General features: G+C 46.2%; 1 protein-coding gene across 3 annotated transcripts in view; it reads right to left on the bottom strand.

Moving 5' to 3' along the window:
* Nucleotides 1-22,141, bottom strand: part of LOC121232759 (growth hormone receptor-like) — a 227,951-nt gene extending 205,810 nt beyond the window's left edge. For all 3 annotated transcript variants that reach the window (XM_041121168.1, XM_041121166.1, XM_041121167.1), the window contains exon 1: nucleotides 21,959-22,141. The gene's annotated coding sequence lies outside the window, so the exon portion shown is untranslated. The remainder of the gene's footprint in view (nucleotides 1-21,958) is intronic.
* Between the last annotated feature and the right edge of the window lie 1,001 nt (nucleotides 22,142-23,142).

Genomic DNA, 23,142 nt, shown 5'->3' with positions numbered 1-23,142 from the left:
TGAGCACATTGTTACCTGGCTGCTCCGATGCTGGGATAATGGGGCCAGTAGTTTGGAATTAGAGGGTAGGGAAGCCAAGCAGTTGGGATCTCTATCTAGGGAAGGGGGCATCGACAAGGCGATTGGGAGAAAAACACAAGTCCTCAGCCTCTGGAGGCGACTTCTGTCAGGTGTAAAGGAAAGATACACCTTCAAGGATGATGTTACATGTCACCAAGGCAAGTGGACCACCATGGAGAGAGGTATCCAGTACCTGAGGGAATTAGCCGTGCTGGAGGTGATTTATGATGATCTGGAAAATGGGCAGTCACCCACAGATCCAGATGAAGTCCAATGCACACAACCCATGTGGCAGAAGATTCTATGAAATGCACCACCAACCTATGCCAACTCATTGCAGTAGTGTCCTCAAAAGAAGATTATGGACAAATCGTGGACGAACTGGCTGTCCAAATCCAGCAATACAAAGGAAGTCTCTCTTCCTCCCTATGGGCCTGTGTCTCGGCTGTAGAGGAACTGTCCCGAGAGTTCCAGCAATTCAAAGTGGATATGTCCTCCTCCCCACCTGTACAGGCCCGCATCGCAGCTATTAGGAGTAAGCATTCCTCTGCCCAAGAGAGAGGAGAGAGAAAGTACACATGACAGGCTAACCAATGCTTTTACCTGCGTGACCATGGATAGGACATGAGGAAGTGGGATGGAGAACCTACCTCAGTCCTAGATGCATGGGTACGGGAGTTGCGAGAAAAAGCAATCAGAAAAGAGGATTCTTCTTGGAAAACTGCTGCTCCAGTTTCCTGTGAGCAGTCCCCCAGATGCAGTAGATGGGCTGATCTCATTTCTGATCCTCTTGAAGAGACTTGTGATTCACATGTGCGAAAAGTGAGTAACGGATACTCTAACCAGGATTAGAGGGGCCCTGCCTCCAGCCAGGTGGAGGAGAGGGACAACCGAGTCTACTGGACAGTGTGGATTCGATGGACTGGCACATCAGACCCACAGGAATATCAGGCTCTAGTGGACACTGGTGCACAATGTACCCTAATGCCATCAAGTTATAAAGGGGCAGAACCCATCTGTATCTCTGGTGTGACAGGGGGATCCCAACAGCTAACTGTAATTGGAAGCTGAAGTGAGTCTAACTGGGAATGAATGGCAGAAACACCCCATTGTGACTGGCCCAGAGGCTCCATGTATCCTTGGCATGGACTACCTCAGGAGAGGGTATTTCAAGGACCCAAAGGGGTATCGATGGGCTTTTGGTATAGCTGCCTTGGAGACGGAGGGCACTGAACAGCTGTCTACCCTGCCTGGTCTCTCTCAAGACCCTTCGGTTGTGGGGTTGCTGAGGGTTGAAGAACAACAAGTGCCAATTGCTACCACAATAGTGCACCAGTGGCAATATCGCACCATCTGAGACTCTCTGATTCCCATCCACAAGTTGATTCGTCGACTGGAGAGCCAAGGAGTGATCAGCAGAACTCGCTCACCATTTAACAGTCCCGTATGGCCAGTGCAAAAGTCTAATGGGGAGTGGAGACTAACAATAGACTATCATGGGCTGAATAAAGTCACGCCACCGCTGATTGCTGCCGTGCCGGATATGCTAGAGCTTCAACATGAACTAGAGTCAAAGGCAGCCAAGTGGTACGCCACAATTGAACATCGCTAATGCATTTTTCTCAATCCCTTTGGCAGCAGAGTGCTGTCCACAATTTGCTTTTACTTGGAGGGGCGTCCAGTACACCTGGAATCAACTGCCCCAGGGGTGGAAACACAGCCCCACCATTTGCCATGGACTAAGACAGACTGCACTGGAACAGGGTGAAGCAACGGAACACCTGCAATACATTGATGATATCATCATATGGGGCAACACGGCAGAACTTGTTTTTGAGAAGGGTAAGAAAATAATTCAAATCCTTCTGAAACATGGTTTTGCCATGAAAGAAAGTAAGGTCAAGGGACCTGCACAGGAGATCCAGTTTTTAGGAATAAAATGGCAAGATGGACGTCGTCAGATCCCAATGGATGTGATCAACAAAATAGCAGCTATGTCTCCACTGACTAATAAAAAGGAAAACACAAGCTTTCTTAGGTGTTGTGGGTTTCTGGAGAATGCATATTCCAAATTACAGTCTGATTGTAAGCCCTCTCTGTCAAGTGACCCGGAAGAAGAACGATTTTAAATGGGGCCCTGAGCAACAACAAGCCTTTGAACAAATTAAATGGGAGATTGTTCATGCAGTAGCCCTTGGGCCAGTCCGGGCAGGACAAGATGTTAAAAAAGTGCTCTATACTGCAGCCGGGGAGAATGGCCCTACCTGGAGCCTCTGGCAGAAAGCACCTGGGGAGACCCGAGGCCGACCCCTGGGGTTTTGGAGTCGGGGATACAGAGGATCTGAGGCTTACTGTACTACAACTGAAAAAGATATTGGCAGCATATGAAGGGGTTCGAGTTTCCTCAGAAGTGGTTGGTACAGAAACACAGCTCCTCTTAGCACCCCAACTGCCGGTGCTGGGCTGGATGTTCAAAGGGAGGGTCTCCTATACACATCATGCAACGGATGCCACGTGGAGTAAGTGAGTGGGTCGCACCGATCACACAATGAGCTCGCATAGGAAACCGCAGTCACCCAGGAATTTTGGAAGTGATCACGGACTGGCCAGAAGGCAAAGATTTTGGAATGTCGCCAGAGGAGGAGGTGACGCATGCTGAAGAGGCCCCGCTGTATAATAAACTGTCAGAAAATGAGAGGCAATATGCCCTGTTCACTGACGGGTCCTGTCGCATTGTGGGAAAGCATCGGAGGTGGAAAGCTGCTGTATGGAGTCCTATACGACAAGTCGCAGAAACTGCTGAAGGAGAAGGTGAATCAAGTCAGTTTGCAGAGGTGAAAGCCATCCAGCTGGCTTTAGATATTGCTGAAAGAGAAAAGTGGCCAGTGCTCTATCTCTATACTGACTCATGGATGGTGGCAAATGCCCTGTGGGGGTGGCTACAGCAATGGAAGCAGAGCAACTGGCAACGCAGAGGCAAACCCATCTGGGCTGCTGCACTGTGGCAAGATATTACGTCCCGGCTAGAGAATCTGGTTGTAAAAGTACGTCACGTAGATGCTCATGTACCCAAGAGTCGGGCCACTGAAGAACATCAAAATAACCAACAGGTGGATCAGGCTGCCAAGATTGAAGTGGCTCAGGTGGACCTGGACTGGCAACATAAGGGTGAGCTATTTATGGCTCTGTGGGCCCATGATACCTCGGGCCATCAGGGAAGAGATGCAACATACAGATGGGCTCATGATCAAGGGGTGGACTTGACCATGGACACTATTGCACAAGTTATCCATCAATGTGAAGCATGTGCTGCAATTAAGCAAGCCAAGCAGTTAAAGCCCCTGTGGTATGGAGGGCAATGGCAGAAATATAAATATGGGGAATCCTGGCAGAATGACTATATCACACTCCCACAAACCCACCAGGGCAACCGCCATGTGCTTACAGTGGCGGAAGGAACCACCGCGTGACTGCAAACATATCCTGTGCCCCATGCCACCCCCCCGGAACACTATCCTGGGCCTTGAAAAGCAGGTCTTGTGGCAACTGGGCACCCCAGAAAGAATTGAGTCAGACAATGGGACTCATTTCCAAAACAACCTCATAGACACCTGGGCCAAAGAGCATGGCATTGAGTGGGTGTATCACATCCCCTATCATGCACCAGCCTCTGGGAAAATCGAACGATACAATGGACTGTTAAAGACTACATTGAGAGCAATGGCGGGTGGAACCTTCAAACATTGGGATACACATTCAGGAAAAGCCACCTGGTTAGTCAACACCAGAGGATCTGCCAATCGGGGTGGCCCTGCCCAGTCAGAAATTTATGTACTATAGAAGGGGTTAAAGTCCCTGCAGTGCACATAAAAAATATGTTAGGGAAGACAGTCTGGGTTGCTCCTGCTTCAGGCAAAGGCAAACCCATTCGTGGGATTGCTTTTGCTCAAGGACCTGGGTGCACTTGGTGGGTGATGCGAAAAGATGGGGAAGTCCGATGTGTGCCTCAAGGGGATTTGATTTTAGGTGAGAATAGCCAGAATTAAACTGTATTATATTAGTTGCTATATAACCCTGCTACTGTATGTTATCATTACTATAGTTGTTATATGTTATATCCATAGTATTACAGTAAGAATCACTTAGATCAAGCAAGAAAGAACTGTGATGAAACTGAGCGAAGCGCAGTAGTGATGGAACCAGAACTGACTTCAGCATGCAACAATCCAACATTACACACCATCCTCCTGCTGTGTCCAATGTCACCAGCTCGTCACACCGCACTGAAGCCCAATCCTGCTCTGCCGACGACTGAGTGGACTTCACACGATCCCTCCTGCCCAGAAAGACTGGTATGACAGATGGAGCCCAGAGTCAGCAACTAAATGAACTCAACGAACATTTTACAGAGATGGCCCATAGACTAAGGGAATGATATCTCTGTGTGTGTGTGTGTATATATATATCTCAAAGGATGGAGAAGTTGAAGGGGATTGATTAGGATGTATTGGAAAGTATGGGACCTGAGCATGACCTAAATGGTATAGAATAAGGGGTGGATACTGTCCTGGTTTCAGCTGGGATAGAGTTAATTTTCTTTCTAGTAGCTGGTATAGTGCTATGTTTTGCATTTAATATGAGAAGAACGTTGAGAACACACTGATATTTTCAGTTGTTGCTAAAGTCAAGGATTTTTCAGCTTCTCATGCCCAGCCAGCAAGAAGGCTGGAAGGGCACAAGAAATTGGGAGGGGATACAGCCAGGGCAGCTGCCCCAAACTGGCCGAAGGGATATTCTGTACCATGTGACATCACATCTGGTATATAAACTGGGTGGAGTGGGGCTGGGGGGAATCACTGCTCGGGAACTAACTGGGTGTCAGTCGGCAGGTGGTGAGCAATTGCATTGTGCATCACTTGTTTTGTATATTCCAATCCTTTTATTATTACTATTGTCATTTTATTATTGTTATTATTATCATTATTTGTTTCTTGTTTTCTGTTCTGTTAAACCGTTCTTATCTCAACCCACGAGTCTTACTTCTTTTCCCGATTTTCTCCCCCATCCCACTGGGTGGGGTGGAGTGAGTAGCTGCGTGGTGCTTAGTTGCTGGCTGGGTTTAAACCACGACACAGAGCCACCCTGCCAAAGCACAACAATATAGCAAGATATAAAGATCGCTCATTTGTCCTATAACGGAAGCTTCTGTTGGTCCTTCTACACTTTCTCTAAGCCATGCAATTCAGAAAATCCTAATGTTATCAATTCATATGTATAATATGATTCAAATAACCAGGGAGCTGCTCAAGTCCTGTGTACAGCCCCCATCAGTTAATATTTAAAATAGGGAAATGATAACTAGACATTATTTAGGGTTTAGGAACTAACTACTAGACAATGGGGCTTTACGTTTATGTCAGAAAAGGTAATGGATTGTGGTCTTATCAGCAAACCTGGAAGAACCGCTTGGAACTCCCAAGATTAGGGAAGAAGTAGGTAAAAGTTAATTCCTACAGGGGGAGATTGTGACCACTGACTCATTGGCCACCTACTCAAATGATACCACCTACTCAAAAGAAGACAATGAAGGAAGAAAGAGTCTGCGCACTAATTTACACGAGGGGCGAAGAAGAAAGAACCAATCATTAAGGAAAATAACAATGAATATGTATTAGTTAAATGTATAAACGTGAGGATTTTTGAGACAAGGGTGTGCTGTCTTGAGAGAGGCACCCATTCATGCGTACCAATGAAATTAATTTGAAAATACCTTGACTCTGTTTGTTATTGGCTTGCACACTGGGTAAATGAACCCCATTTCTGGGACAACACTACCCAAAACTGAAAGCCAACTTTCAGTCAGAAGAGCTGGAATAAACTGAAGGAAGTAACTTTGCTCGGTCTATTAAATATAATGATACATGAGGCTCAACATGGATCGTATACACACAGATGAAACACACAGTTCAATAATCTAGATATATTTTTCTGTTAAAGATGTGCTGAAATTTGACTATATGTCCAGTAAGCTTTGGATCACCATTCTAATATTTGGTTTTGTCAAGTATTAAATACAACTGGGAAAAAAGAAAAAGTCAGAAGAAAATAAGAAAACCTCCTACAGAAGTCTCTGCAAGTACTCTGTCACTTTCTTCCTCATGGCCAATATTGACACTGACACAGCAGAGTTTAAATGTCTTCCTCCCTCCGCTCTCAATCTGTTACTGTTTCCCCTCTCTGGCAGGCTGGCTTATGGTAATTTTCCCACAAAAGAACACTCAAGAGCTCTAATGATTGTCACCCTAGTAGGTTATAGAGGCTTTCAACCTACAGTACCTATAAAAAAATGACAACATAAAGGATGTTTATATATACTGTAATATAAACATGAGAAATTTCTAAAAGAGTTTGTACCCCTGCTATAAAGTGTTTAAGGGTTCAAAATTAAATAACAAAAAAAAATTACTTGACTAAGCCTATTCAATTCTCAGTCTCAGCTGAGCAAAGGTTTTGGCATGTGGCTCCAGGGGCAGAGGAGCCTGGCCACCCCCAATGGAGCAAAGGAAAAGCCCCAAGAACAGCTGTGTGACCTGCAGATCCAGAAGCCAAAGCTGAGGTCGCTACTCTGTAGTATCAGTCAATCTGAACAGGAATGAATGTACTTCTCCTGCTGATTTTCAAGGTATCTGGTCAGTGCAGGTGTCTGAGATGTAGGGGGTGAGAGGGATGATTCTTCTTTTGCCCATAAGGGCACACTTTTGCCTCACATGAACAGGATTACCAAATCACAGCCTCTTATCAGATCAGGCTCCTTGACAAGAATTTTTTAAATTCAGTTTTAAAAATTCAGACAAATAACTAACCAGTGAGAGCTACCTCTTCTGTTTCAGCCCTAAGAACAAATGGTGCCAGTCATTTCTATTGACATCTTTTTTTTTTTTCCGTGCTTCAGTATCAGGAAATAAAACAAAAGCTGCAATATAACCAAACAATATGTGTACCAACTGCTCACATATAAAATGAGTTGGTGAAAGACATCAGTAGTTTGATGCAAAAATACCATCTTTCCATTCCCTGTGTTTTGTTATGAGCTGCTGCATTGGCAGGCTCCTACAAAACACTGCAACCAGTATGCCATTTGGAAAGCATAACAATGCAAGCCTCTGGCAAAACGAGTCCTACACTACCAAAAACATTTCTACTCTTACCACATAGGTCTACCCATAAAGTGGCATAATTATAATAATTTTTTTTTAAAAAAGCAGTATGAAAATATACTTCTGGGTGCAATTCAAGTTACATTTGAATTTTTAAATCATCTTGAGGGTTTGTTTTTTTACTATGTTTTAGTCCAGCCATCTCATTCTTAAACAAATCATTACACTCAAATATGCTCTTTTGATTACTGGTCACATAACATCCAGTTTTCACCTTAAGATAGTGCAACCAAATAGTTCAGAGTCTATAACCTCAGTCTTTCCAGTATCAGCCAACAACTCCCCAGGCTTTCATGTCCTGGTCTTTCTACTTACACATATTCCATTTTGTTTCAGAAATTATCCACAATCTATATGCAGTCCCTGGCTTTTTATCCTTTACACCATATAACCTCCTCTCCTTTTCTGCATGATTTGGCAAACTGAAATACCTGTAGAACATGTTCACCCACTGTGGAAAACTTCTTCCCTCTTCTACTCTGAGATCTCCTGTGGTTAACCAGGCTCTCGGGTTCCTTAGGCTTGAAATAACATTCAAACCTGTCGTGGTTTAACCCCAGCCAGCAACTAAGCACCACGCAGCCACTCACTCACTCCCCCCCACCCAGTGGGATGGGGGAGAAAATCGGGAAAAGAAGTAAAACTCGTGGGTTGAGATAAGAACGGTTTAATAGAACAGAAAAGAAGAAACTAATAATGATAACACTAATAAAATGACAACAGTAATAATAAAAGGATTGGAATATACAAGTGATGCACAATGCAATTGCTCACCTCCCGCCGATCGACGTCCAGTTAGTCCCTGAATGGCGATCCCCCCACCCCCACTCCCCCCAGTTCCTATACTAGATGTGACGTCACATGGTATGGAATACCCCGTTGGCCACTTTGGGTCAGCTGCCCTGGCTGTGTCCCCTCCCAACTTCTTGTGCCCCTCCAGCCTTCTTGCTGGCTGGGCATGAGAAGCTGAAAAATCCTTGACTTTAGACTAAACACTACTTAGCAACAACTGAAAACATCAGTGTTATCAACATTCTTCTCATACCTAACTCAAAAACATAGCACTATACCAGCTACTAGGAAGACAATTAACTCTATCCCAGCTGAAACCAGGACAAAATGATAGGCCAAAATTCTTCAAAAAATAAATTATATCTGAAATTCATACCCTATGTGATGGGTTGACCCTGGCTGATTGCCAGGTGCCCACCAAAGCCGTTCTATCACTCCCCCTCCTCAGCTGGACAGGGGAGAGAAAATATAACAAAGAGCTTGTGGGTCAAGATAAGGACAGGAGAGATATCACTCATCACTTACCATCACGGGCAAAACAGACTCAACTTGGGGAAATTAACTCACTTTATTACAAATCAACCAGAGTAGGGTAATGAGAAAAAAACCAAATCTCAGAACACCTTCCCTCCACCCCTCCCTTCTTCCCGGGCACAACTTCACTCCCGGCTTCTCTACCAACCCCCCCAGCGGCACAGGGGGAACGGGGATGGGGTTTACGGTCAGTTCATCACACGTTGTTTTCTGCCGCTTCATCCTCCTCAGGGGGAGGACTCATCACACTCTTCCCTGCTCCAGCGTGGGGTCCCACCCACGGGAGACAGTCCTCCACGAACTTCTCCAACGTGGGCCCTTCCCACGGGCTGCAGTTCTTCACGAACTGCTCCAGCATGGGTCCTTTCCACGGTGTGCAGTCCTTCAGGAGCACACTGCTCCAGCGTGGGTCCCCCACGGGGTCACAAGCCCTGCCAGAAAACCTGCTCCGTGGGCTCCTCTCTCCACAGATCCGCAGGTCCTGCCAGGAACCTGCTCCAGCGCAGGGTTCCCACGGGGTCACAGCCTTCTTCGGGAAACCCACCTGCTCCGGCGTGGGGTCCTCCACGGGCTACAGGTGGATATCTGCTCCACCGTGGACCTCCATGGACTGCAGGGGGACAGCCTGCCTCACCATGGTCTTCACCACGGGCCGCAGGGGAATCTCTGCTCCGGCGCCTGGAGCATCTCCTCCCCCCTCCTTCTTCACTGACCTTGGTGTCCGCAGAGTTGTTTCTCTTACATGTTCTCACTCCTCTCTCCGGCTGCCGAATCTGCCTGTCCCAACTTTTTTTTTCCTTCTTAAAAATGTTATCCCAGAGGCGTTACCGCTATCGCTGATTGGCTCGGCCTTGGCCGGCGGCGGGTCCGTCTCAGAGCTGGTATTGGCTTTCTCTTGAACACAGGGGAAGCTTCCAGCAGCTTCTTACAGAAGCCACCCCTGTAACCCCCCCCCGCTACCAAAACCTTGCCAACAAAACCAATACACCCTAGCATACAAAAATAGGAGCATGACTACAGAAGCTTCTGTACGAAGGCTTCCGTTATATTGTTCAATATCAACGTGAACAATTAATGCACAGCATGAAAGTCAGGAGGAGAGTCTCTCTTCCTAAATCCTATGTTCTTTCTTTTTGATAGATGGACTTTTTATTCCCACTGGATCCATAAAGCTCCCTTGGGCTCTTACAGAGAGAGCCCTCAGCCCGCAGTAGTAGAAGGGGAGAGGAAAAGGGACCTGCAATGATTTTCACAATACTTTTGGTTACTTTAATAAAGCATTAAATATTTTATAATTGGAAAAAAGCAATAGAACAGGCTACAACAAATGCATGGGCGCAACGGGTAAACAGCATTAATTTTTCCATCATGGCATTAAGTGCATTCATCTATGTCACAAGTTGGATTCAAGATACAATCGCACAATGTATTTGCTTATTTCCCTCGTACATCAGATATATGTTCTACAGTTATACAAAATAAGCCTGAAAAAAATCAATGATGTATAAAGCATCTTCATGCAAATATTCTTGCTCTCCTTGCTCCGATGCAACTTAGGCAGACCCCTCACACCACTTAAACCAGGGAACTCCCTGGTCTGGTTTGGACATCTGATTATTACCCATTGCTGGTTGTGCAGGTTGGCAGTGATGAGATTGCAGAGAGAAATCAAAAGGGAGTTCAGGGCACTGGGGCGATTAGTGGAAGGATCGGGAGCACAGGTAGTGTTTTCCTCAATCCCTTCAGTGGCAGGGAAATACGCTGAACGGAACAGGAAAACACACCTGGTTAATACGTGGCTCAGAGGCTGGTGCCATTGGTGGAATATTGGGTTTTTTGATCATGGGGAGGTTTACACAGCACCGGGCTTGCTAGCGACAGATGGTGTCCAGCTATCTTAAAGGGGGGAAAGAATCCTCGCTCATGAGATGGCGGGGCTCATAGAGAGGGCTTTAAACTAGGTTTGAAGGGGGTAAGGGATAAAACTAGGTGCACCAGAGGTGAGCCTGGGGGCAGCATGCTGATGTTAGGGGTGGATTCGATAACCCAGCTCAAATGCATCTATGCCAATGCACGCAGCATGGGCAATAAACAGGAGGAGCTGGAAGCCATCGTGCAGCAGGATAGCTATGACTTAGTCGCCATCACAGAAACATGGTGGGACGACTCCCATGACTGGAGTGCTGCAATGGATGGTTACAAGCTCTTCAGAAGGGATAGGCAAGGTAGAAGAGGTGGTGGGGTGGCTCTCTATGTTAGGGAATGTTTTGATTGTACAGAGCTACACGATTGTGATGACAAGCTGGAGTGCTTATGGGTGAGGATGAGAGGGAAAGCCAATAAGGCAGATATCATGCTGGGAGTCTGTTATAGACCACCCAACCAGGTTGAAGAGATGGATGAATCATTCTACAAGCAGTTGGCAGTAGTCTCAGAATCGTGTGCCCTTGTCCTTGTGGGGGACTTCAACTTTCCAGACATCTGCTGGAAATACAACACAGCAGAGAGTAAGCAGTCTAGGAGGTTCCTGGAATGTGTGGAACATAACTTCCTGACACAGCTGGTGGGTGAGCCAACCAGGGGAGGAGCCTTGCTAGATCTACTGTTTACAAACAGGGAAGGACTGGGTGGGAGGTGTGATGGTCGGAGGCCGTCTTGGGCTTAGCGACCATGAAATGATAGAATTCTCAATTCTTGGTGAGGCAAGGAAGGTGGTCAGCAAAACCACCACTATGGACTTCCGGAGGGCTAACTTTGGCCTCTTCGAGGCACTGGTTGAGAGAGTCCCTTGGGAGACGGTCCTGAAGGGCAAAGGGGTCCAGGAGGGATGGACATTCTTTAAGAAGGAAATCTTAATGGCTCAGGACCAGGCTATTCCCATGTGCCGCAAGTCAAACTGCCGAGGAAAACAACCGGCCTGGCTGAACAGGGAGCTTTTTCTGGGACTCAAGAAGAAAAGGAGAGTTTACCGTCTCTGGAAGAAAGGGCGGGCAACTTGGGAGGAGTACAGGGATCTTGTTAGATCATACAGAGAGAAAATTAGAAAGGCAAAAGCTCAGCTAGAACTAAATCTGGCTGCTATTGTAAGGGACAACAAAAAATGTTTTTACAAATATGTTAACAGTATAAGGAATCCCAAGGAGAATATCTATCCTTTAATGGATACAGAAGGGAATGTAGCAACCAGAGATGAGGAAAAGGCTGAGGTACTTAATGCCTTCTTTGCCTCAGTCTTTAATAGTGAGACCAGTTATCCTCAGGGTATTCCGCCCCCTGAGCTGGAAGGTGAGGATGAAGAGCAGAACATACCCCCCTTAATCCAGGAGGAAATAGTTAGTGACCTACTACGCCATCTGGACACTCACAAGTCTATGGGACCAGATGGGATCCATCCAAGAGTACTGAGGGAACTGGCGGAGGTCCTTGCCAAGCCACTCTCCATCATCTATCAGTGATCCTGGTCAACAGGGGAGGTCCCAGAGGACTGGAGGCTTGCCAATGTGACTCCCATTTACAAGAAGGGTTGGACGGAGGATCCGGGGAACTACAGGCCTGTCAGCCTGACCACGGTACCAGGGAAGATTATGGAACAGTTCGTCTTGAGAGCACTCACATGGCATGTGCAGGACAAGCAGGGGATCGGGGCCCAGTCAGCATGGGTTCATGAAAGGCAGGTCCTGCTTGACCAACCTGATCTCCTTCTATGACCAGGTGACCCACCTAGTGGATGAGGGAAAGGCTGTGGATGTTATTTTACTGGACTTCAGCAAGGCCTTTGACACTGTCTCTCATGGCATACTCCTTGAGAAGCTGGCGTCTCATGGCTTGGACAAGTGTACTCTTCGCTGGGTGAAAAACTGGATGGATGGACGAGCCCAGAGGGTTGTGGTGAATGGAGTTAAATTCAGTTGGCGGCCGGTCACAAGTGGTGTTCCCCAGGGCTCGGTGTTGGGCCCCGTTCTGTTTAATATCTTTATCAATGATTTGGATGAGGGGATTGAGTGCACCCTCAGCAAGTTTGCAGACGACACCAAGTTGGGAGGCAGGGTCGATGTGCTTGAGGGTAGGGAGGCTCTACAGAGAGATCTGGACAGGCTGGATTGATGGGCCAAGGCCAATCGTATGAAGTTCAACAAGGCCAAGTGCTGGGTCCTGCACTTCGGTCACAGCAACCCCATGCAGCGCTACAGGCTTGGGGAAGAGTGGCTGGAAAGCTGCCCAGCAGAGAAAGACCTGGGCGTGCTGGTTGACAGCCGGCTGAATATGAGCCAGCAGTGTGCCCGGGTGGCCAAGAAGGCCAACGGCATCCTGGCCTGTATCAGAAATAGTGTGGCCAACAGGAGCAGGGAGGTGATTGTTCCCCTGTACTCGGCACTGGTGAGGCCGCACCTCGAGTACTGTGTTCTGTTTTGGGCCCCTCACTACAGGAAAGACATTGTGGTGCTGGAGCGTGTCCAGAGAAGGGCAACCAAGTTGGTGAGGGGCCTGGAGCACAAGTCTTATGAGGAGCGGCTGAGGGAGCTGGGGCTGTTTAGTTTAGAGAAGAGGAGGCTGAGGGGAGACCTTATCGCTCTCTACAACTACCTGAAGGGGGGTTGTAGTGAGGCGGGTGCTGGTCTCTTCTGTCAGGTGGCTGGAGATAGGACGAGAGGAAATGACCTCAAGTTGTGGCAAAGGAGATTTAGATTGGATATTAGGAAACATTTCTTTACTGAGAGGGTTGTCAGACATTGGAATAGGCTGCCCAGGGAAGTGGTTGAGTCACCATCCCTGGAGGTATTCAAAAAGCATGTAGACAGGGTACTCCATAACATGGTTTAGTGGGCATGGATGATGGTTGGACTCAATGATCTTGAAGGTCTTTTCCAACCTAAATGATTATGATTCTATGAAACAGGTGAATGCCATCTTTCTTTAATGTCACCAGCCAGCATCCTTGTGGTCAGCCAAAGCCTTAAGAATGATCAGGCAGTATCCACTGTAGTTAACACACGTGTGCCTTGTGGTGGATAAATTACATGTCACCGAAAAAAGTGTGTCTGGACCCAGTACAATCAAAGAAATTCATTCTCTCAAAGCTACCTATTATTTCAAGGAAATTAGCTATTCAAGCAAAATACTTAACTAAGAACCATCAGTAATGAGGCACAGGCTGCTTTAGAACAGTGACTGCTTTTTCTGAAATGGTTTCTGAACTGATATGGCCTCCTTGTTAAACACACCTTAGTGCTGGAAGATACCAGAGCTCATCACACACTTCCACAAAAATAGCCTTCCTCACAGGGAGGTGGAGGGGCCATTTCTCCCTGTCCCAGGCTGCAGTCCCTCCATGCCGTACACACTGTCCTGCACCAGCAGAACTGGCCAGCGTACAGGAGGCCAGCAGTGACCATATCGCATAAGGAGCATCTCTCCTGTGCGGTGTTTGTTACCACCACCCAGCACAAGCAGACCCCAAGACTCACTGCTGCTCTCCAAAGGTCAGAAATCACAGCTAAAAAGTGTAAAATGTCTCACACGCTCTCTCTGATCCTATTGCAGTAGCATTGTGGCCACAAGCAAGAAAAGTTTATCTACACATACTGGACCAGCAGGTTAGCACTAGCTGGAACAACAAACACAAGTCAAGTCTGAAAAGTTTTGGCTGCACGTGCTTCAGTTACGTGTGTGGATGAGCCAAGAACTGCAAATGGATTCAGGAAAAATAGGCAGTATTTCCCACTACACGCCGTAAATCATTCCTTCTAGCGGCTCAACTCACTGAGGCAAGTGTGGCCCTAGAATATGCCCTACAAAAACCAGGACTCAACCTGGAAGACCAAAGCCCCAGCATAAGCATACCTCACTGAGCTTAATCTGTGCATGCTGTGAAGTACATATGGGTTTGTGAAGTCCCAGAGCCCTGACCGTGCTATATTCTGCCCTGTTTACTTAACATCTGACTTAGTCCTTAGAGCTGCTCTGTGCCTGAGTTCAAACTGTCACAGTCATTACAAAAGCAACAGTTTTCTTGGGGGCTTCTTTGTAAGTAGAAGTTCCATAGAGTTCCCCGGACATACCTTTTGTTCCTATGCATTCTTCTTCCCGTAACTAGGCTCAGCCATAAAAAGTAATCAAATCTAAAGATATGCCAGCTCATTACTTCTAATTGCTTTTCTTCTCTCAATCCTCATCCCAGACCTTCCTTACTCTAGGCAGAACAGATAAAGTTTGGTCCCAAATGTAATCACAATCAGGCCTCTTCAACTCATGTGAAGCAAGGTACAAGAACCATAATCTAGAAGGAATCCTGCTTTCTTATACCTCTTCACTCACTTTTTATAGCATCGCATAAAGCCACAAGCAATCTCATGAACGGTCAAAACACCAAACAGTTCAAACTTTAGGGGATGAAAACAGTATACCAGGCATCACTCAAAACAATTATAAGTTATAAAGTAGGTTCATAACATGGTTCTTGAGCAAACACAATTTAATAAGCATTCGGTACCAAATTCAAACAATATTTGCAGTCATGCAATAAAGGAAAGCCCACTGCACCAATTCGTTCTCAAGATAACACTGACAAATTCCTATGTGCGTGTGAGAAAGGCAGGCGAAAAAAGAAAACAACATGAAATATAGCGGAAATCAGGCTGCTAGCTGAATATTGAGAGCAGCTGGGAATAAGGCACACAGTTTATGAAGTGAAGCAAAAACTGACAAGCATGCTTATTTAACCGAGACAGCTGAAATAAAATTTGTTGGTTCTTTCAGTCTGTTTCTCCTGGCCTACAGGCTCTTTCTCTTTCTCACAGTCAGACCATTGCTACCCAATCCCCAAACTCCAACAGGCACAAAAGGAGTTGTTCAGCTATATCAATAAGGTTGTAGAGATGAACCACATACAGAATAAACCCCAAAACTGTTGCATACTGGTCAGGCACACAGGCATCTGTTCACAGAACTAACATAGGTAGTTTCTATCTACAAGTTACCAGCAATGCATCCTAGAGATCTACTGGAATATGGAGCCAGCCCACTGGGATTTGAACCCAGTATTTTACAGGTGCAGCAGATTTTCGAGGCTAGAAACAGCCATTGGATGTTTCTACCTGGACAAGAACAGGCAAAAATACTTCTGTTCTCCCCAAGTTCTAGGCTGGCCAGACCTGAACAGCACCACTGCAAAAGCTGGAGTACTGAGTGACCATACCGGAACTGTCCAGGACCACAATGCCATGACAGCCTGGGCTACAAGCAAATAGCCGCTTAGCACAGTGCTCGAACAGCTCCTTGATAATAGGTCAGGATTTTTTTCTTCTCCTACTGAAGGGCCAAGTTTTACCAATCTCATTTTCTCCTGAGGCAGTAAAACTTCAAACTCAATTTAAGCACTTGAATGATGCAACACAAATTGTGAGGAGACCAAGTTGTAATTAATAACCTAACTCTTTCCAACTACCCCTCAGAGGAGTTGTGTGTTAGCTGCTGACAAATCTGTATTGCACAAAATTACTCTGTAGAGCATCTGAAATATTACTTTATGTTTTGACTGACTACTTATAAACTGAGTTTGAAGACTGTAATGGATTTATGACAGTATTTAAACAGCTTTTTAAGTTCTAAATATTAATTATCTCCATCCCTATTATTGCCCAGTGTTTAAATGGTACCCAAATGCAACTGATTATTCATATTTATGTCTTCATATATCATCTTTGTTCTAGGATTACAAGTGTAAGCTTATTAAGCAATTGGAGACAGAAATCTTTCACCTTAATGAGTGTAAAGCCGGTGAAGCATCTTCTCTTTGCACATTCTAAGTTCAATTTCCCACATTATGCACCCTACATACTGATCTGTGCTTGATGCACAGGCCTAGCAGGTCTAGCACTACGATACCCTAACACTGTGTGTCTCTAAGTGACTACAGAAAAGGAGAGACAGGAAAGCCTAACTCCTTCCACACCAGAAAAATGGGTGCTGTGTTTACTCTCTAATGTAGAGAGGTTAAAATTTTCTCCTAAATTTACCAGAGCTCCATAGCCTCCCATCTGTGTTCCCCCGTGCAGAGTTCATTGTCTCCACCACATCTCCAGCATTCTCCATACAGCCCTGTGTTACCTCTTCTTCCCCTGTATGACCACATTCCCACACAGTAATCCCTTCCACAAAACATAACTGCTAGTTCGACCATGTAGCAGGACAAAAGACTACATTGCAGACTGTATCACTACACAAATAGGAGTATCTTAATAACTCAAAGTTATAAAATTGAGTATGATTTAGAAGATATGGATATCAGCGTCACGGTCAGTGGATTTTTGGAAAGTCAAAAGACTAACATAAATGTGATTAGCATGATAAGTATGAATAGCATGAGAGCTTAAGTTTTAGAGCTCATAAATGAGGAGTATTTGATTACCACTACAATCCTTTAGCTACTGACTACATGGATAACAAATGAAGTGGGACAACCTTACACCTGAAAAGTTATTCTGAACTGAGTGCCTGTGCACGTGCATCCACACACTTAATACAAGTATCTCTCATATCAGTGACCATTAGTGCTCAAAGCAGAAGACTGGACAAGGATGTTTTCCAGTAGTTATTCCTTCAGTAAAAATCATTTTAATTGTCCTTTACATCTCCACAACATTGTACCTCTGAAATGCTCAGCAAACAGTAAGGAAAATTACCTTGTTTAGGTAAGACATTAAGTCCCATCCTGTCGCAAACCACCCTGCTACTGTGAAGCATTTCTGAAGTTTATATCAATTTATTAATAAAAAAATAAAGTTTCTGGTGATGACTTTCTTTTCAATAGAATACCTGCTTTCTAAAGGTCAATAAAATGTCATGCTTAAATGTGTTTTCGTTTCATAATCTGCAGCAAATGTGATATGGAAAACATCCATCTGTGTCAGAAAACAGCATTCACAGTTTACTAGGAAAAATTTTCCCATACATTGAGAACCAGCTCTTTGGTAAGATGATGCTTGTTACATCTCTCGTGAATTAAAATTACGTGCAAATAAACACCCACCTCACACAAAGAACTTAACTTGGGATTAATATACAATAAAGAAAGATTTCCCTTATGATAAACAATTTGAGCACAAAGTATTCCTTCAAGTCCTGACAAATCTGTTCCTGCCAAGCTAGTATCTCATTGCATCAGCCTGTCGCCTTCACCATGATTGTAGTGGCAGCCTCGTCACCTCTGCCTGTTTTCCTTACACTGCCCTCTTCCCAGAATTACCATCCCAGCTCCGCTGGGCCAAAGATTCGTCTTTCCATCAGATATGTGGTGAAAAAATAAGCAAGATCCTTTTAGTTAAAATGAACCTGACCCTTTAGCAAACCCTTCATTCAGGGACTCCCATGTGGGCTGAGGGGACTCATTATTGCACTGCTAGTATCCTTGCCTTTCCCCACCAACTTTATCCCCTCTTCTTGTTATTACTATCATCTTTATTTATTTGCAATGCTTTGAAAACATTTTGACACCTATCTTGAGACTGCAAGAGCTTCAACTGGGCTGAATGCAAGTGCTGTCATGTCTGATAAAACATTATTTTTTTTTTAAATCAGACAAAAAATAATCAAAGCATCTCTGCCTATGTTGCTTTCTCAATTACAAATATTCACAGCTTCTATTTTGTCCATGGAAATCTGGTATTTCAAATAAAATACATAATGTTATATTTATTCAGTTCAATGCTCCCATTAGTAGTGCAAGATAAATACTAGCTTTGATAAAAAACAATTTCTGCAGCAAAAGGAAGCTTCATTTGATAGGAGCAAGGCCTACCTCTTTTACATACACATTAACAGAAATGAATGCATAGTCAAGACCCTATGAGTAAAAGTTATACAACCTAAAAGGACTGTTGTGGGAACATATTTAGCTAACGGTCACAAGAGCATTCCAGACGCCTTTAGAAGGCCTTGAACAGAATAAACAAGAAGACAAAAATAAGAAAGATACCAATTAGAAAAACACAGGTGCGCATTCCACGATAAAGAGAACTTGGCACAAACAACCTCAATTCGGCAGTTTATCTTGACCAATTAGACTGAGACAAGTCTTGTATGTTTTAGTTAGTATAACCAATTATGTTTTATGTTTATGCGCGTGTACAGTGTTGATATAACCAATCATTAAGTGTAACTAGATGCGTGGACAGTGCGTGAATAATGTGTGCAACCAATAGTAAAATAGCTAAACGCATGTACAGATGTAACTAATGTATAAAATGATGTCTGATGCTCTAGTAAAGTGGGCTTCACCTGATCACATTGGTCTGTGTGTGTTGTCCTGTGCCTCCACAAAGGACCAATATATATTATACTTCCTCAGCCTCCAGATCATGGTAAAGAAAGGTACCAACCCAGAAATAGGGAAATTGCCATCAAAGATTTATTTTAGCTTTCCCTACTGGAAACAGGCACAAGAGGTCACATACAGTATTGCATGCTGCTTCAGTTAGTAAAAACATGCAGAATTGAACTCCGTACATCTCCCCAACACACCCAGCATGGCACAGACACTCAAGCGCTCTCTGGGAGCGGTGCTGCTGTGCTGTACAGTGCTACAAAAAAATAACACCTCTATAAAAGTTGCTATAGAACCCCCAAGTTTATATATTTGCATGGCGCTGCACTATGCTGTGCAGACATATCAACACTGGGAGACAATGAAACAGCCCATAGTAATAAAAACAATGCTTAACCATACTCAAAGAATTTGACTCCAAAGTATTTGGGGGGGTATCTATGACTTCTCTATGCATTAGAGTAAGTTTCAGCAGTTATTCTCATATATTTAATAAAAGTACCACTACCATTTACTGGCAATTTTAGAAATGACTCTTCAGAAGCATTCCTGTCTTGTTTGTCAATCCTTTATTAAAATATGCTAACGTCCTGAATTAACACAGAAAGTAGCAATTCTAGTAATGCAAGACTGAGATGTGGTGATGAAAGACACCGCATTCCTATTTAAACATTTCAAGTTGTCTGAATAACTTTCAGTAATACTTATATTTATCAGAGCCACAAAACATCTCAATTGCAATCTACTCTAATCTCAATATTTAAAATAGCATCTTTTAAATAAATTCTGGTATTTTAAATAAATCTTACCAAATGCCCATATATTGATTCTATTCCAAACTAATTTTTCACCACTGATGTGAGCAATCAAGTCTACACTATAGCTAAGAGTCTTTCAGATTTAAGTTAAGCACCTATTTATCTTGTAAGTAATTTCAATTTTTCCTATCAGTAAACACTTGCTTAAAGGTTCACAGGATTTAAATGGGATCCATCTCAAGTGGTGGGCTACAGTTTTTTAATTGCTTCATTCTTATTTCTGATTTAACCATGAACAGAAAGATGACCAGGTGTGGGTCTTTTGTAGTTGCTACATGAGGAGGAAAGTGAAGCTGTGACTGAATGCAGTAAGTTAATAATACACTAGATTCTGAACGAGATATACACTACTGAAAAGATGAGTAACTAATGCACATCCATTCACTTGATCCCTAGAATTAGCCCTGTGAGAGTTTGCAACAAATATCACTGAAGACGTTGCTGTGAGAAAACACATTCTATTTCATATACTTCTATTTAGAATATTTGCAGTATTTGTTTTTTAAAAAAATTCTCTTCAGCTTTTCTTCCTGTGCAGTACTTACAGCAGATTGATGTCTTGAATAAAGGCTGGAGTTGAAAGACTCCATTGTATTTTTGTAGCGCTTAATTTATGCTTGCTTGAGCGACTTTGAAACTTTTGGTATATAAGAAAACCTTGAGCTTTGTTAACAGTACGCATAAATAGATAAGAAGCCTTAAGTTTTGCTGAGCTTTGTGATTAAAACCTGCAAGGACCAGCTAACTAGGAAGAAGAGATGAACCACCTGAGATGACCCACGCTGCGCATGCCTTAAGAGAGAGTTCAATTAGTGGACACCAAGAAAATGACTACCAGAGGGTTTCGAAGACCCCAAAAGACCACCGACCCATTTAATAGCACATGCCCAAATGGGTGGACACTATGTAAATAATTTCTGGGAAATATGTACGACAATTCCGGGAAATGTAATGAATATGTATATATTAGAACAATATAAGCTTTGCTTGCTGTAGGTAGCGGTATGCACGTTAGGAGGAACTATCCCCCATGCATCCAGCGCTGCAATAAAGAATGCCTGCTTTCTAAAACTCCAAAATTGAGTCTTAGAGAGTTTTCTTCGACTGGCTTTTTCGGTAACAAGACCACATACTAAGAAATTCAATCAATTATCGATGGCATGAAAAATTAAAAAAAAAGAGGGGGGGAAATTGTATAAACTGGAAGAAACCACACAGAAACACTCCGATTAGATCCATTACAGCAGGAAAAATTGAGATGCTGACAGCTCGTGTACCGTTCTCGCTCTGCTTTTTAAATTCAAGTCCATACAGAAAAGAAGGTTTCTCTAAAGAACAGTGTTTAGCCAGATCTCCAAAACCATGTTTTCTCTCTCCAGACAGCTCCCCCGTCATCTCCCTTCATCACCCACAGCACACGGGGTCACAAACCTTTTCGCCCCCACGCCTGCCCCCTGCTAGTCGTCCATACCGCGGGTCCGCGGCCACAGCCAGACCTGACTCCCACTACCACAGCCCGTGTCCGGCGCCCCACTGCCCACGCGAGCGGGACACGCCGAGCGCCCCCGCTCCCGGAGGGACGACGGTACCGACGCCGCCGCTCTGCCCCGCGGCAGCGATCGCCGCTCCCCGGGGACCGACCGGGACCGCGGGGCGGGCGGCCGGGGGCTGTTCAGAGACCCACCGCCACCCCCACGCAAAAGCCGGGCGGGCGGGAGACGAAGCCCGAGAGGAGACAAACCTCGGCCCGCCGGGGCTGGGGACAAAGAAGCCGCCCCGCACCCGCCCCACGCGGGACGCAGCCGCCGCCCGGCCGCAAAGCCGCCGCCAGTACTCACCAAGTCGCTCAGAAATTTCCCCCAAGTTTCGGCGGCGCTTCGGGCGGCGGCGGGCGCCGCCCACCCCGGCGAATGCCGGCACCATCGGAGCGCCTCAGCGAGGGGCCGCCGCGACGGCGCCGCCGGGCATCGCGCTCCCTCCCCCGGGCCGGCCCCAACTTCTGAGACAGCAACGACCGAAAACGGCGACTGAGAGCGGCCGGACGTGGGGCTGAGCCTGCACCCCTCCCCACCGCACCCCCTCCCGCGGGGCGGGGAGGTCAGGCCGGGGCGGGGGACAGCCAGGGAGCGCAGGCTACCGCCCCTCCCCGCACATGCACCCCACCTCCGTTTCCCCGCCGTAGGCAACCCGCCGAGCCCCATCTTCGAAGCACTCACTTCACTCGCCGCGGTCCCCTCCGCGCCTGCCCTGCCCACCGGGGCGCGTGGCGCTCAGCGGTCGCCGTCACCTCTTCCTCCTCCTCCCATAGCCGCCGCGCCCCACTCTGCAGCTGGCTGGTCGTCAGCCGTGGAGAGGAGGGGGTAAGTAAGCGAGGCCGATAGCGCGCCGGGTGAACATGTCTGTCGGGGGGGAGGGGATGGGGGGGTTGGCGGCCGCCTCGGGGCGGGAGAGCCGAGCGGGTGAGGGCGGCTCCGCGCGTTCCCGGGAGTGCCACTGGCTACCCGGGAACCCCAACCGGTGCGTGTCACTTTCACTGCGCCGCGGGGCTCCATCTAGGGGAAGGCGGCAGCTACTACAGCGCTTCTTCCTGCTGGGGGGGGAGTGGGAGGGAGAAGTTCCCCCCCGGAGGCCGCGAAGTTATGCCGCTCCCCTGGCAGGTCCGCAGAGCGGTCGCCGGAGGCGGCGCCGCGGCGCCGCTCTTCCGTGGACCGTCCTCGGCGGAGCGGCTTGCTGGTGTGGGGCGAGGGCCCAGGCACCCAGCCCCGGCCTGCATCGATAAGGGGAGGGATAGTGCCTGGGTTTGTTTTCAGGAAGGTGGTAAATTCGAGTTTAGGGTGAAGCAGCTGTCAACGAGCTGTGCATGTGGCTGCCAGGTAGAAACGAAGCGGTTTTGAACAGCTGAAAGTGCAATGATGTGCCTGGGCACTTTCCTCGACCAGGTGTCTGGAAGAGCACACACAGGGCTAAGTAGTGCAAGCATAAACATGAACATGTATTGGGTTTGCATGGCAAGGTTTTGGTAGTGGGGGGGCTATAGGGGTAGCTTCTGTGAGAAGATGCTACAAGCTTCCCCTATGTCCGATAGAGCCAATGCCAGCTAACTCCAAGTCAGACCCACTGCTGGCCAAGGCCGAGCCCATCAACAACAGTGGTAGCACCTCTGGGATAACATATTTAAGAAGGGAGGAAAAAAAAGCTGCGCACCAGCAATTGCAGCCGGAGCGAGGAGTGAGAACATGTAAGAGAACCAAACCTGCAGACACCAAGGTCAGTAAAGAAGAGGGAGGAGGTGCTCCAGGCGCCGGAGCAGAGATTCCCCTGCAGCCTGTGGTGAAGACCATGGTGAGGCAGGCTGTCCCCCTGCAGCCCATGGAGGTCCACGGTGGAGCAGATATCCACC

Source organism: Aquila chrysaetos, chromosome W (assembly GCF_900496995.4).
Source record: "Aquila chrysaetos chrysaetos chromosome W, bAquChr1.4, whole genome shotgun sequence".
In the NCBI taxonomy this organism is placed as follows: domain Eukaryota; kingdom Metazoa; phylum Chordata; class Aves; order Accipitriformes; family Accipitridae; genus Aquila; species Aquila chrysaetos.
Note: the sequence above shows the minus strand (reverse complement) of the source record. Positions and strands in the feature narration are given on the sequence as shown.